The 16700-nt window shown below is 39.9% G+C and overlaps 1 pseudogene across 1 annotated transcript; it reads right to left on the reverse strand.

Moving 5' to 3' along the window:
* Nucleotides 1-4539: 4539 nt before the first annotated feature.
* On the reverse strand, nt 4540-10729 carry LOC311609399 (small ribosomal subunit protein uS8-like; annotated as a pseudogene). The gene has a single exon. The product of its transcript is annotated as a small ribosomal subunit protein uS8-like (transcript).
* Nucleotides 10730-16700: the final 5971 nt, after the last annotated feature.

The raw sequence follows: 16700 nt of genomic DNA on the forward strand, positions 1-16700 counted from the left end.
TTAACAAAAATATGTCTGAAGTTGAAAATACATTTTTATTCTTTTATTTAAAGCAACAAAATTTGACTGTCACAATAATAAATTAGACATTCAAACTTTGCCTATAAAGAAAGTAAAAGGAAAGTGTTATTAGTAGACTGGATTATTAAACTGTTTTTGGTTACTTTTATAACAAGGACAGTTTTCTTGAAACATAGTGGCATGTTTTGATCAAGTTAAGTTAAAACCTGTTTTAAAGTCAACTCTTGGTAGTTTCCTAGTCATCGTTACTGTTACTGGTATTCAACCGGTATCACTGTGTAACATATGATAGCTTCAGAATTACAGCAGGACCACCATGTCCAACAGAAATGTACTAATTTTAATATAGCTAGTTTAATTATCAAAGATGTTTCTTCATTCTCCATGAGTGTGTGTGTGTGTGTGCACGCGCGTGTGCGCGCGCAAGACTCTCCCTTCATTGCTCTTTAAATTTATACTTTTGAGACAGAGTTTCTAAGTGAAACCCAGAGGTCACTGATGTTGTTAGACTTGCCGATCAACTTGGTGCAGAGATAGATCCCCTACCTCTGCTTTCCAAGGCTAAATTATGGCCTCACTTTATGTAGATTCCAGGGGATTGGATCTCTGACAAGCATTTTCAACCCTTGAGCTATTTTAGCCCCTCAAAGATGTTCTAAGTATTTAAAAATAACACAGAACACACACACATACATTTTTCATGTATAATTTATTAAAACAGGCCTAAAATATTATCCTGAGGTATTATGCTAGTATTTTAGTGGTTAAAGATTAAGTTGAATTGAACGCACCATGTGAGTATCAGTCTGATAATTTTCTTTTCCATCTTGAACAATGTGTCTTGTGATACTTGGAAGCTAGTAAGTGTTGGAATGCTTTTGGTAGGCTTCGGTAGGATCTGGTACTTTGTTCTCATGTCTTCTAGTCTATGCCACTGTGAACATCCTCCCCTCGACCCAAGCCTATTGTCAGAGAGCCCAGCCTATTCAAAAACAAAAACAAAAACAAAAGCAAAAATCCTTTCTTGTTTTAGTGATTGTGGATCTTAGCAGGAATCTGTGAGTCAATTAACAGTGATCCAAAGCAGAATCCATTTTGCATGTAACAATTATATATGGTAATCTAAGGTATATTAATTGATGAAATTTTAGCATTAATGGAGCTTCTTTCAAATATAAACCATCAGTTTTAAAGCAGATTTTTCTTTGGAAAGTGGCAGGAAGTAGACTAGGAAATTGTCTTAGAAATTTGTTTCAGAGATTTTCAAATATGACCCTTGGTGACTATATTTTAATAAAAATTACAAAAGTAAAATTTCTTGTCCTAGTAGGTCACTGTTATACTTTAATGGCCTTAATTATTTGGTTGCTGATTTTCAGAATTTATAATTTTTATTATTTGATAATTTAAATAAATTTATTGCATTTGTTTAGGGATCTGTGTGTAACTTTCCAGGATTTTGTAACATAAGCATTGGGAAAGATCAAAGGCATTGTAGTCTGGATGTGAAAACCAAGCCTATAATTTTAGATTTAATCATTTAAAGAACTATTATACCCAACGTTTGACTGGTGAATAAAGAGGGAATTAGTTTGGTTTTTAAGTACAAGCTACTTTACCAATAGACTGATTTCAATGCAAATTGAAATAGTATACATTGTAAATGCATGTGAAATTACATTTGAAAATTTAAAGCACCTTTGAACACCAAACCCCCCTCCCCCCAAGAGCTGAGGACCAAACCCAGGACCTTAACAAGCGCTCTACCCCTGAGCTAAGTCTTCAACCCCTGAAAACCACTTTTAATAGGCTTGATCTTCATGCCTTTAGGTCACACTCATAAGCGCATTTGTAGGTTCTGTCAGCACCGAACTGTTTCTGGTTAAAATCATGTTAGCTTTTAAAATGGGGTCTTAAGATATGTTTAAGATGATACAGTTTTGTAGCACACTTGAAAGGATTTTGGAAAGTATTTTGGGAATCTTTTCTAGTTTTTTTTTTCTTCATAAGAATACATTTTAGGTATTTGTATGCAGAGTTATGATATTTATTGTCAGGAAGAATAGCAGACACTGATTTTTCTTTTCTGGTAAGTACCAATATATTTTATTGCTTCTGTTTGACTAGCTTTTGGCTAGCTGTAATGCCTCCATATTTTGGAAAGATGTACATGTTTTCTGAACTACAAATACCATGAAAAGGAATAGATAAAGTGTACTATAGAACTGAGAGGTATATGAGTGAGTAATAGTTAGTACTGAGTTTACTAAAATGCAGGGAATCCTCAGGAAGGGAATTTCTAAAGTTAATATTCTTTGGAAAAGTTGCCAAAGAGTGAAAATTCTTTTCTCCCAAAAACTTTATTTTATGTGAACCTGTGTGTTTGCGTGTATGCACACATGCATGATGGGGTGCGTGTAGTCAGAGAACAATTTAGGAGTTTGTTCTCTCCTTCCACCATTTTGTAAAATGGAGGAGTTAGAGAAACTCCTTACTTAATTAAAAAGCCCTATTAGAAGGCTGGGAAAATGAATCTCCTGAGTTGAGTTTGGATTTTGCAGAAGCTGTGTAGAAAGCTGGACAGTGTGGTATGTGCCTGTAATCCCAGCATGTCTCTACCAGAAGGTGGGAAGTGGAGACAGGACTTTTTAAAAACCACCACTGGATATAAATTGGTTGCTATTGTGTTTATATCCCTGATACAAGCTTCTCAGCTAAGAAACAAGATTCCCATCTCATTTTCTATATAATTTAAAAAACTGCCTTAGGTTCTCCCTTGCAAGTTTATGAAACCAGTGGTAAAAGCTGGATAGATCTTTTTCTTTCTTTCTTTCTTTCTTTCTTTCTTTCTTTCTTTCTTTCTTTCTTTCTTTCTTTCTATTTTTTTTTTTATCTTTCCTAACTTAGAAGATCTAGCAACTGTCTTTTCTCAAGAGGATAACCAGCTAAATCCCACGTAACAGTTGGGCAGTAATCTGTGTGCCACCAAATGTGGGTGTTAATGACAGTGGTTTTATTTTATCTTTGTTCAGTAACAAATAGTCACTTTAAAAAAACTGTATGAATAGTATATATAAAAGCAAGCTTGATTTCTGCTTCCAGGCTGTTGTTTTATAGATTCTGTGTTAATTGTACCAGCATTTTTGATACCAGCATTACTGAGCGGGCCAGGAAAAGCTGAGCTTGAACCCTAGCTGGCCATGGCTTGTGCTTCTCACTTCTTGGTCCTCCTCATAAAGAAATGATTGGTGACTTGGTTCCAAGAGTATCCAACTTACCCTTCTCCCTGCATGTGGCTTACACCAATATTTTCCAAGCTGTGAAGATTTCACTATGAAATAAAAAGGTATTAGGTGAGTGAAAGGTTTGTGTCTAATATTTTTGGATGAAGAATACAGAACTGCACAGAACTCAACAAGTTACTTGAGTTACTTGTAGAGTGATAAAGACAAGTATTGTCCTTGATCTTGGAAGTGAGCTCAAGTTCATATAAAGGCAAGACTGTTTTGGTGAACCTAAGTGTCAAAAAAGTAAGAAAAGTGGACACAGGAGGAGGGGGAGGAGGAGAAGAGAACTGAATCAAACGAGATGGTTACAAAAATAGAAGTGAAAAAAGGAAAGACCCTGCTTTGAACAGCCTCAGGCCATAGGATTCTAGCAGTCAAATACTGGAGATAAAGCAAATGGAGACCAGTTTAGGGCATCCCTCAATCTCAGGTGCTCAGATGAAGCAAAGCACATGTTTTAGTGCTGAAGAAATTTAGTGATTAAGATTTAATTGTATAAAAGTATTAATCTTAATAGTGCTAAGTTTTTTTGTGGTGTTATTTTTGTTTTTGTAACTCCTAAAGAAGACTAAATCAGTAGTAAAAAATTTGTGGTCAGTTAAATAACTGAATTCATGTGAAGACTTTCAGTTACTGTTTAGGGAAGCAGTTGAATAAAAAGATTTCAGGTTTCTTCCCTAAGGGTTTTGTTTTGTTCTATTGTAGTTGAGACAGCACCTTGAATTATCTTAGATTATTGACATGTTCTACCATGCTTGGATTTAAGCAGACTTCACAGTATAGTAGTAGTAGATTACTACTGCCAATTGGAAAATTTTATGTAATATGAAGGAAGATTTAAAAAGAAATTTAATTTATAATTTATTCAGATTACATTCTGATTGTTATCCCCTTCACATGTACCTTACCATTCTCACCTTCCTTCCAACCTATTCCCCTCCCGTAGACCTCAGACAGAAGGGGACCTTTTTTCTCACCATATGTCCACAGCCTATCAGCTCTCATTTGGATAGCTTTTTTCCCCTTCTTCTGTCCTCCCCACCCCCACCCCACCAAGGGGAAGTGATCAAATTAGGGGCAGCAGTGTTCATGTCAGAGGCAGTGCCCACTCTCTCCACAACTGTGGAGAATAAGCTGTCCATTGGATAGATCTGAACAGGGGGACAAGGTTTACTGCACGCATTGTCCTCAGTTGGTGCAAAAGTTTGTGCAGCCTCCTCACCCACCCAACTGTAGGAAGATTTTAATAGGACATCCTCCTCCTAAGAGAGCACTGTGTTTATTTTTTTATTTTTTATTTTTTTGTTTGTGTAAGTAAATGTTTTTGAGATAAGGTCTGTAGCTCTGGCTGGTCTGAGACTCACAAAGTAACTCCCCACTTAGAGGGGTAAAATTAGTTATAATTTATTTGTTTTTGTTTTGGTATGAAGATATTCATCTTATTACATTCAATAAATATAGTACTTACAAATACTACTATAACACACAAGATGGAGTGTGTGTTTTTTTCCCCCCTTTTTCTTTTTTCTTTTTTTTGAGACAGGGTTTCTCTGTGTAGCTTTGGCTGTTCTAGACTCACTTTGTAGGCCAGGCTGGCCTCGAACTCAGAGTGATCCGCCTGCCTCTGTCTCCCAAGGCGTGTGCCACCATGCCTGGCTGAAGTTCTAAAGTCTTTAAATTTTTTTTAATTTTTTGAGAATCTAATTATGTCATCTCCCCATTCTCATATACCTCTCTTGCTCTCTTTTAAATTCATGTCCTTTCCCCCATTGTTACATGCATAAATACATATACATATACCCACATATATGTTCCCGCCTACATAAATACAACCTCAGCCTGTATAGTGTTATTCGTATGTATTCAAGGCCGGCCGGTTGGTATTGATAATCAATTGGTGTTCTCTTCCCTGGGGAAGACTGTTTCTCTTGCTCTTAGCATTCTTTAGTTACCTGTGTAGTTCTTTGTGTAGGGCTGAAGTTTCATGGGCTATCATCATGTAATTGAAAGAAAATCTTAATAACATAATTGACAAGTTGTTTTATTCCTTCTCAAGTGACAATACCTAAATAATCAGTGTCAGATATCAATATTTTACCTAGTGTTAATGCAAAAACACTGGCCTCCTAGGGAATACGAATGTATTATGTCAAATACATGTGACCATAGCTTGGCTTGGGAACACAAATTCATATTTCCCCAAGCAACATTTTCCACTGAGGAAGTGCTTATAGATTTTTATAAGCTACAAAACCAATTTGATAAAATGTGGTCTTTGTGTAGGTAGGCAACAGCAGCATGAGGAATACTCTGCTGTCAGTTTTAGATGCTGGCTGTTAACGTTCTTAGCTTTTGGGTTGGTGAAAGCTAGTGGACTGCTAAGGATAGATTTTCAGACTTGGATTTCTTTCTCTCTCAGTGCTGGATGGCTTTTTATTTATGTTACATCTCTAGAAAAAGAATCCCAGGATTTTCCCTCCTGTATGTTTTTGTCTTGTTTCTTCATGGTCCAGGATGCCAGCTGCAGTTGTCAGTACAATGAAGCCAAACTGAATGGATGGGAGCAGATTGTTCTGCCACTTTTCTAGGTCCTTGAGTTGCACATCAAATCTAGGACTGATGATGCTACACTTGTTCAGCCTGCCTGTGAGGTTCACAACAATTTTCTCAGCTCTGGTCATCAATGATCTAAAATTTGCCAAAGTAGCCATGCTTCACCATCACAGTTAGGAACCTGACCATGACTTTGGAGCATGGCCTATGAGGACCTGACGTTTGCCTCTCTTCTCAGCACTGATGCTCTTGAGAGCATCTCCCAGGACATTCATCCACACCATGGTGATGATGTGAAAAGATGGCACAAAGAGCAGACTAAAAGCCCAAGATAATTTGGCTTAGGTCTTCCATAGTCTGAAGTCCATTTGGTAGTGTTGAATCTTTTAGCATGGACACACACATCCTCCAGCCTCCCCCCTCCTCCGCCAGTTCCTCTTCCCTTTCTGAGTTCACAGTTCTTATTGGCCAGACAACATATTTTATTCATAAAGAAGCTACATATTGTTTGATGCACTACAATGCTATGATGACTCTTCCTAGGATTTGTTAGAAATGAAGCTGAATAGAGAGGAAAGAAGGCTTCAGGAGAAGGGAAAAGGTGATAAAACCTCTAAGGAAGACATCTCTGGATTATATCATCAAATCTATACATCATGCCCCTTGTATCTGATATACCATTTACATGCCACATCAAATACCTATATTAGACCCATTGTTGAAAAAAATGGATAAGGTGTTATGGCCTAAAGAAGTAAAGGCAACAGATGAAGGAAGCAGGCATTTTAACCATCTCCCCCAACCCTCTGCCAGGCTGGTTCCTTCGTTATCTTTTAATTGTAGGTTTCCTTTAACCAGCTTGGTTTCATAGTCTAACCTCACGTACAATGGCTAGCTTTAATTCTAGGAAAGATTGACCTTCACTATCAAGGTTTTTGTACATATTATTTATCCTACCGGTACTGCACCAGATTTCAGTTTGGGTTGGTAAATGAATTGTCACATTGCAGAAGAAATCAGATAATGATGTCATTTTGAATTCTTTCCTAACAGAATAGCTTTTTCTGTGCATCAGATATTAGTGATGTGTAGAAAGGAGGGGCCAGATTTGTGAGAAGTTAGGGTTCCCTAGCCAGATATTATTCCTTGTTTCAAGTCAGAAAAGAAAACGGCACTGCAGTGTCACTGTCCACATGGTTCCCACAGGCTGAATGAGTGTTGCTCAGGACCTCCCCAGTCTTAGCTGACTGCTGTCTGAGATAACCTTGAATATTCACTTAATTGGGGGGAATGTAGGCTCTTAAAAGTACAATATCTTAGGTTACGTGTTCCATCTATTATTTTCCATAGTTGAAGTTTTCCACAGATAATTAGTACTAGCCTCTACACTAGAATGTTGGCAGTTGAGATTCCATTGGTGCTGAAGTTGTCAACAATCCTTGTAAGTTAAATTACAGTTTCTTTTTCACCTCTGGGTTTGGGTTAGTCCTGTATGGCTTATCTTACATTTTTTCTTATTAATACAGTATTTATTTGTCTTCTCTCTGTCAAACCCTGAGCCAAGCATTTCCCCAAGACTTTCTGGGGAGGTACAGAAAAAGGAGCATATAGGGCAGAAGGGACACAAAAGGACTATGGGAGGTGGAAGTGGAGACAGTGGAGGCAGCTGCCTCTCATGGCTAGAAGGACGACAAAGGCCACCGTTAGGCAAAAGAGCCCCATGGCCTCTGAGAGGGCAAAAGCCAGAGTTGCGTAGGAGAAGAGCTGTGGCTTCAAGGAAGGGTTGCTGGTATAGACAATGATGAGGCTCCCACACAGTCCCAACAGTCCCATAGCCAGCCACTGCAGTGAACTTGGCAGCTGTGTTGATGCCCCTTGAAATGGCGCTGGTCTGGAAGCTGTGGCTGGAGACAAGGGAGGTTAGAGGCCGCTGGACTTTCAAGCTACGGGGCCCTCATCTGTTGGCACATGTGGCGCTCCTGATGAAGGAGCAGATAGAGCAGGCATACATTTTCAGGGGTGAGGGGCCAAGGCAGGAGAGCTGCTCCCAGGGTCTTAGTTCACATTTTTAACCCATTCTTTCAGTAAACAATTTTAAGTTGGTATCCCTGTCTTCTCTCAGAATTACAGTTACTCTATATGTCCTATTTTTGATTCTTTTTCTAAGTAATGTCTTTCTTCATTTGCAATGAATTTAGCTTGTTCTAAAATTTTTATACTTCTAGTTAGGTTTCTTTTGGCTGCAGCATTTGGCCAGATTTGATGAATGTTGTTGCCATCGGAGACTGTTTGCTTTTGTACAATTGAAAAAACAAAACAAACACCCACATCTTTGGATGTCATTAAGGTAGAGGTTGTTCTAAGGTAGGCTGAAGTCCAACTGTAACCATAGCACTTCCCAAGTCCTTTGAGGCTTGCTGGTAAGTTTCATACATCTGGAATTTAAGTTCAGACGTTAATATGAATTGGCTGTTCTATGATGTGCATGGATAGTTCCCATACTGGGATGCTACCCGTCACATTTGTAGGGTAGCTTTTCATATTATAAATAGGTCTAGGGTCACAAGACAATCCAAAATATTTTGGCAAAGCAAAAAAAAGTATCGCTTCAGGAGGAGGATGTATAACCATGTCAAATAATGCAAAACCATGCACTGGGGATGTTGGTGGGTTTTTACTCCTGATGTAAAATGGTCCCTTGCCTTTTGGAGTAGTCAGAGCTCGTACTCACACTCATACTCATACTCACACTCATACATACTTGGCAAACTCAGAACGGGTCACCTGATAAGCAAAGTTCAACTTTTGACGGGGAGGATACAACTTTGAGCACATTTTAATTTTAAAAAGTGCTGGCCTTTGGGAGATTTTAATTTTCTGTCAAGTGGCCTCACAAGTTTATTTTATCGAGTTTTGTCCTTACCCTTTAATAGAAGAGACAATGTATTTTGTTTATATTTCTCACGATTTCCCCCTCTTTTACAGTACATGTCACTAAACATTTTCTTTGCTTGGATTGTACATTTCCCCCTCCCTGTTAGAAAAAAAAAAAGACTAAATTTTAGCAATCACCTTGACACATTGTTAAAATTTACTTTGAAACAGAAGAAAAGGCAGAATTTAAAGCATGTACAGTGCTAAGATCACTACAGGTTCACCTTGTAACTACAGGTTTAGGTGACACTTTTTAAATACCTTTTAATCCTCATCAAAAATCATGAAGGTATTATTTCTTTTCTTTTGAAGACAGGGCAGTCCCTCTTGAAATGTCCCTTCTCTGTACATTTGTAACATTTTTCTTTCTAGAAACTTCTTTTAAACCATTCATCTCTTAGACTTCTGTAACCATCTCACTGGCCAGCTGTTAGTTCCAAAGTGTGGTTTTAGCATCCCCATCCCAAACTTTTATGTCCAAGCCCAAGTATGTTTTCATCTGACTCATTAGCATTTTTAGGAATACTGTAGACCCATCTTTTCCTATGGTACGTTCATGTCCTGGGACTGGTGTACTAATTCTTCTGCCCCTCTGATGATCAAATTTCAAAGATCATGAGCTGCCTCCATGAACTTCACTGTAATTACTCTATGTGGTTGTTGGTTGGGAAAATCCCCCTTCCCCCATCTCTTGTAGTTACATGCTGTCCAGGTAAATGTTTCTAAAGCAGCCATGATGGGAGTCCTTATCATTCTCTTCTTTTTGTTTGCAAAGGAAATACTCAATATTGACATCAACTTTGGGTTAAGTATGGAATTGGGACCCAAGAAATTGATACAATTGATCCCTCATATGGGGTCTTTAAGGGAGGACAATGACATTATTTCCCCTGCTCAGGGATCCTCCCTAAAGGGGAGGGATTAATTGGAATTTCTTTATTAAGAAGGGAAGATTTTTGATATCTTTTGACATTATTTCCCTTTTATTGAAAATAGACTTTTCAATGTTATATCCTGATTATAGCTTCTCCCTCTACACCACCCAGTTCCTCCTCACCTCCTCTCGCATCCATATCTACTCGCTTTCTGTCTCTCATTAGAAAACAAATAGACTCTAAGGGATGAAAATAAAATATAAGATAAAGCAAAAACTAACACATTGGAATTGGATAAAACAAATGAACATAAGGAAAAGGGCAGAAGAGAAGGCAGAAGACTCACTTTTTTGCACTTCAGAATTCCATAATGTATCAAACATTGCTGTATTAAATATTGCTCTTTTTATTGAATAGTATGAGTGATGAGGTCTTTCTATGGTGTATTAGACCTTGCTAACGCATTTTTTTGTATTCCTTTATCTGTTGAGTTCCAAGCCCAATTTGCATTCATATGAAGTTGTCAACAGTGGACATTCAGAGTACTTTCATAAGGTACATTCACAGTCCCACTATTTGTCATGGGATGGTAACCCAAGACCTTGCTTTGTTATCCTGGCCACATTCTGCGAAAGGTTTCATTATATAGATGACATAATGCCAACCTCTGGGTGTTTTTCAGATTTAGAAATGCATCTTAAGGGGCATAAAGGTACATCTAAAGGGATGAGGATGGGAGATGAACCCAGAATACACAACGACCAGGCACAGCTGTAAAATTATATGGTCTTGTAAACACATATGATAGTGATATGTTCCGACAAAATCCTACAACAGTCTGCATGTAAATGCAAAAGAGCGACAGGCATTTTGGGGGCTCTTGGGATATTGTCAGATTTTCATGCCCCATCTTGCCTATGCTTATGTATAACTTGATAAACAATGTTAATATGTGGTTGGTGCAGAATGGTTCACAAGGTTTTGAGGCTAAGATCCTTCTTTGTGTTTGTGTTTTTTGTTGTTGTTGTTGTTGCTGTTTTGTTTTTTCAAGACAAGGTTTCTCTGTGTAGCCTTGGCTGTTCTAGGCTCACTTTGTAGACCAGGCTGGCCTCGAACTCACAGCAGTCTGCCTGCCTCAGCCTCCCAAGTGCTGGGATTAAAGGCGTGTGCCACCATGCTTGGCTAAAATCCTTGTAAGACAGGCTTAATAGCTATTTGCCCCACTACTTTCTTTCAGAAGTCACCAGGAGTTCGGAAGGCTTTATCTGGGAGCTATGGCAAAAACAACCTCAGCAAATGGTTCCCATATTTGATTTCACTCAGTGAAAGTAGTGGAAGCTCAGTGTACAGCCTTAGAACAGCAACTGTGAGGGGTATATAAAGCATTGCAACAGGTAGAATCTGTAACCAATTCTACCCCAGTGACTGTAAAAAACAGCTTAACCAATAAAAGGCTGGATTGAAGGACTCCTAGACAAACACCTTCATGGTGTGTCACCGAATCAAAACTCTACCAACTTAAGAACCCTGAGTTCTTAAGCAGTATGTCATGATGCAAGCTCTATCACCAAGGCCATGCATGCTGTCCTAGGAGGACCAGCGTCCTTTAAAGCCACTGAGAATCCCTCAGTAGTTGAACCAACAAATAAACCAGATAAAGTGCTGGAAGGGATTCTACTACTTATCCCTGTAGATGCCCGGTACACAGAGGGTACTGGTAGACAGCAAACAAGAGTTGGCAGCTGTAACAATAGAGATGAATACAGATGCCATGTGGCTGGAAAAGGGAGAAGGAAAAGTAGTCAATGAGCTGAGTTAAGAGCAGAATGGATAGTAATAACTCTGAAGACTTGGCCTGTGACAGCAGAATGGATAGTAATAACTCTGAAGACTTGGCCTGTGACAATCTATACTGACATTTTGGTTGTATATAGAGACCTCATTTTATGAATTGCCTAGTGGGATAAAAGGAGGGCTAGCAGGTGCTGGGCCAGGTACTATGAAGGCAACAAGTGTAGAAAGAAATATATAACAGAATTCAAGAGAAATCAGATAGCATTCCACATGACAGTTCATTAAGTCCCCCTGGGAATCAGGAAACAAATGCCCTTACCAAGTCCATTTCTAAGTCAGGGCAGGACTCAAGGCAGGAGCGTGGAGAAAGGAACCGAAGCAGAAGCCATGGAAGGCTACTTACTGGCTTGCTCAGTCTGCTTCCTTATAAAACCCATAATTGAAAATGAGAGACATTAAAGACTTCTGCAACAACATCCCCCTCTCAAAGAAAAAAGAAACAGCCTAGACAGGAAGCCTTTAAAATTGTGATAAAGGCATCCATCAAGGAAATGCAAATCAAAATGTCTCAGATTCCATCTTAAACCCCTCAGAGTGAGTAAGATTTAAAAAAAAATTCAAGTGACAGCACATGCTGGCTAGGATACAGAGCAAGGGATACACTCCTTTACTGCTGGTGGGAGGGCAAACTTGTACAAATACTGTGGAAATCAATCTAGAGGTTTCTCAGATACCTCTAGGGAATAGATCTACCTCAAGACTCAGCTATACCACTCCTGGCCATATATCCAGAAGAGGCTCCACCATACCACAAGATCATTTACTCAGCTGTGTTCATAGCAGCATTATTTATAATATCCAGAAACAGGTGATAATCTAGATGCCCCTCAACTGAAGAATGGATAAAGAAACTGTGGTACATTTAAACAATGGTACACTTGGTTCTTGTACTTAACAATTAAACTTTATTATGAATTTATTAAACAAGGGTATCTTTCTTACAACCTGACTATCATAAACAGGAGGGGAAAAAAGATTAAGGAGAACAAAAATGAAACCTTCTTGGTATCAGTTCTGCTGGGCGAATCCCTTGCTGTAGCTCTCCAGGTTTCTCCACACACTCCTCACCCAAACTCCAGCCTCTTCTCCGCTGCTCCCCGTGTCATGGTGAGGAACCTCTGATCTCTCCCACTCCGATTCCCCAAGGTCCCTTTTCTCCTAATAGATGGTCCTTTTTGCAATCCAATGCACCCATCGCCTATGCCTGTCTTTTATCTTGGGCTGAAACATCCCCTCTCTCTGAGTCTATATAAGATCTTTATCTCAGTGGGGTCTCAGTGGGGTCAAGCCACCCAAGACTACTTTCACCTTGGGCCCAGCCTAAAACAAGGTCACATTCCTTCCACAGAATACTACTCAGCTATTAAAAAAAAAAAAGAAATCATGTAATTTGCAGGCAAGTGGATGGAACTAGAAAATATTATCCTGAGTGAGGTAACCCAGACTTGGATGACACACATATTACATACTCACTTATAAGTGGAGATTAGCCATATAGTGCAGGCTAGCCATTCTACAAACCACAAACCTGAAGAACCTAAGTAACAAGGAGGGCCCAAGGGAGGATGCTTGAGTCTTTCTCAGAAGGGGAAATAAAATAGACATTGGAAGTAGATGAGGAGAGAGAACTGGGCAGGAGAAGGGGTGGGAAAGTGAATGAGGGTGGGGATCAGGTTGGGAAAGAGAGGGTGGGATGGGAGGTGAGAGGGCTGGGAGAGGGAAGGGAGGCCAATGGGAGGAGCATCTCTGAGACAAGCTGGAGGCCCCAAACCCAGTAGACTCCTGGGAGGATACAGAGGTGACTCTAGCTGAGATTCCCAGGAGCAGGGCATATGGAGAGATGAGCAACTTTTTGGGAAAAGCCAGTCCAAATTAAGAAAATACTTTCATAAAATTTGCCTATAGCCAAGTCTGTAGTATATTTTCTTTTTTTAAAAAAAATATTTATTTATTATTTATACAGTATTCTCTGTGCATGTGCACCTGCACACCAGAAGAGGGCACCAGATTTCATTATAGATGCTTGTGAGTCACCATATGGTTGCTGGGAATTGAACTCAGGACCTCTGGAAGAACAGACAGTGCTCTTAACCTCTGAGCCATCTCTCCAGCCCTGTAGTATATTTTCTTAAGCAGTGGTTAATATCAGAGGGCCCAGTCTATTTGAGGTGGTGCCACTCTAGGCAGGTGATCCTGAAATGCATCAGAAAGCAAACAGAGCAAGTCACGAGGAGCAATCCAATAAACACCACTCTTCCATGGGCTCTGAATCAGGTCCTGCCTCCAAGTTCCTGTCCTGACTGAGTTCCTGTACTGATTCCCTCAATGATGGCACGTGTGGTAAAACTGTAAGGTGAAAGGAATTCTTTCTTTCTGTCTTAGTAAAGGTTCCTATTGCTGTGATGAAACACCATGACTAAATAGCAAGTTGGGGAGAAAGGGTTTATCAAGCTTGTACCTTCCACATCACTGTTCATTACCAAGTAATTCAAGGCAGAAACTAAAGCAGGTCAGGATCCTGGAGGGAGGAGCTGGTGCAGAGGTCATGGAAGGTGCTGCTTCCTGGCTTGCTTCACATGGCTTCCTCAGCCTGCTTTCTTATAAAACCCCAGACTACTTTCACCCTATTCTCCTCCCCTAGGTCTATGACTGAGTGGGACCTCCTCCCTAACTATATCATCATAGGCTATCTATCAAGTCTCATCTTGGTAGCCTGCTTATCCTTTCTCTGAGTGCCACCAGGCCTCCCCACCAAGGAAAAGTGGTCAAATATGGGGCACCAGAGTTTGTGTCAGAATCAGTCCCTGTTCTCCACATAACTGTGGAGAATGTCCTGTCCGTTGGCTAGATCTGAGTAGGGGTTCAATGTTTACTGCATGTATTGTCCTTGGTTGGTGCAATAGTTTGAGCAGAACCTCCTGGGTCCAGATCTGCATGTCATGTTCTTCTTGTAGGTTTCTAGGACCCTCTGGATCTCTCTATTTTCCCATTCTCCCATACTTCTGTCACCTAAGGTCCTAATAGGATGTCCTCACATCTATCCCAATCTCCTGGTATGTGAAGTCTTTCATGGGACATCCCTTTTGGGCTAGTGTCCAATTATAAGTGAGTCTTTCTGCTTCTGGGTTAACTCACTCATTATGATCATTTCTAGTTCCATCCATTTGTCCACAAATTTAGGGAATTCCTTGTTTTTAATAGCTGAGTAGTATTCCATAGTGTAAATGTACTACAGTTTCTTATCCATTCATTGACTGAGGGACATTTAGGCTGTTTCCATGTTCTGGCTATTATGAATAAGGCTGCTATGAACATGGTTGAACATATGTCCTTGTTGTGTGGAGGAGCATCTTCTGGGTACATTGCAAGAAGTGGAATAGCTGGGTCTTGAGGAAGCCCTGTTCCCAGTTTTCTGAGAAGGCACCAGATAGATTTCCAAAGTGGTTGTACAAGTTGTACATTCCCACGAGCAATGAAGGAGTGTTCCTCTTTCTCCACATCCTTGCCAGCATGTGGTGTGACTTGAGTTTTTGATCTTAGCTGTTCTGATGGGTGTAAGATGGAATCTCAGTCATTTTGATTTGCATTTCTCTGATGACTAATGATGTTGAGCATTTATTAAAGTGTTTCTCAGCCATTTGATATTCTGTTGAGAATTCTCTCTTTAATTCTGAGCCACATTTCTTAATTTTGAGTTGTTTGGTTTGGTGGTGTTTAATTTCATGAGTTCATTATGTATTTTGGATATTAGACCTTTGTCAGATGTAGGGTTGGTGAAGATCTTTTCCCAGTCTGTAGGCTGTCACTTTGTTCTCTTGACAGTGTCTCCTGCCTTATGGAAGCTTCTCAGCCTCATGAGGTCCCATTTGTTAATTGTTACCGTAAGGCCTGGGCTGTTGGTGTTCCGTTCAGGAAGCAGCTTTATTTTTAGTAGCCATAATCTGGAAACAATCTAGATGTCCCTCAACCAAAGAATGGATAAAGAAACCGTAGTTTAGTTATACAACAGGATACTTACTATTCAGCTATGAAAAACAGTGAAATCTTGAAATTTAAAGGCAAATCGATGGAGCTAGGAAAGATCATCTTGAGTGAGTAACCCAGACCCGGAAGGATATGCATAGCATATACTTACTTACAAGCCAATATTAGCCATATAATACAGGATAATCACACTACAGCTCACAGACCTAACGAAACTAAATAAAAAGGAGGACCATAGGGAGAATACTTAATTCTCATTCAAAAGGGCCAATTGGAATAGACACTGGATTTTTTTTGAAGAGAATGAACAGGACAGGATCCTGCTATAGAGGTCTTCTGAAAGACTCTACCCAGCAGGGGACTGAAGCAAACACGGAGAATCACAGCCAAACTTTGGGGCAGGGTGCAGTAACTTAGGGAAGTGTTGGGAGCAGAGTAGGACATGAAGGGCACAGGAGTTTGACAAGGAGAACAACAGAGCCAACATATCTGGGCCTAGGGGGCCAGAAGAGACTGATGCACCAGCCAAGGGCTATGCACAGAAAGAACCTAGTCCTCATCTCATACGTAGTCAACAGGCAGCACAGTATTCATGTGAGCCCTATAATAAGGGGAGTAAGGGCTCCCTTTGACATGGACCCTGTTGTTCACTCATTGATTACTTGCCCCTGGTGGGGTGGCCATGCCAGAAACAGAGGAATAGAATGCAGGCAATCCTCATGAGGCTTGATAGGCTGTGGTCAGAAGGTAGGGGAGGAGGGTTCCCTGTTTCTGAGGACTAAGAGAAGGGGGTTAGTAGGGAGAGGGAGGTAGGGTGGTACCAGGAGGAGATGAGGGAGGGGGCTACAATGAAGGTGAAGTGAATAAATTAAAAGTAAACAAACTAATAAAACAAAAAACCATGACCCCTAAACACCCAAAATTTTATATAGTGCAATCATATAGTATGTGAGCTTTCTTTTCTTTTCTTTTTCTTTTTTCAAGACAGAGTTTTTCTGTGTAGCTTTGGCTGTTCTGTACTGACAGCGTAGCCCAGGCTGGCCTTGAACTCTCAGCAATCCACCTGCCTCTGTCTCCCTGAGTTCTGGGATTAAAGGTCTGCACCACCAGCATGTGAGATTTCAATACTGGCTTTTTACTTAGTATATTTTTCTTGAAACTCACTCAGGTTGTTCCTCTATTAGACTTTTGC

This window comes from Acomys minous, assembly GCF_964271855.1.
Source record: "Acomys minous genome assembly, chromosome: 11".
NCBI lineage: Eukaryota > Metazoa > Chordata > Mammalia > Rodentia > Muridae > Acomys > Acomys minous.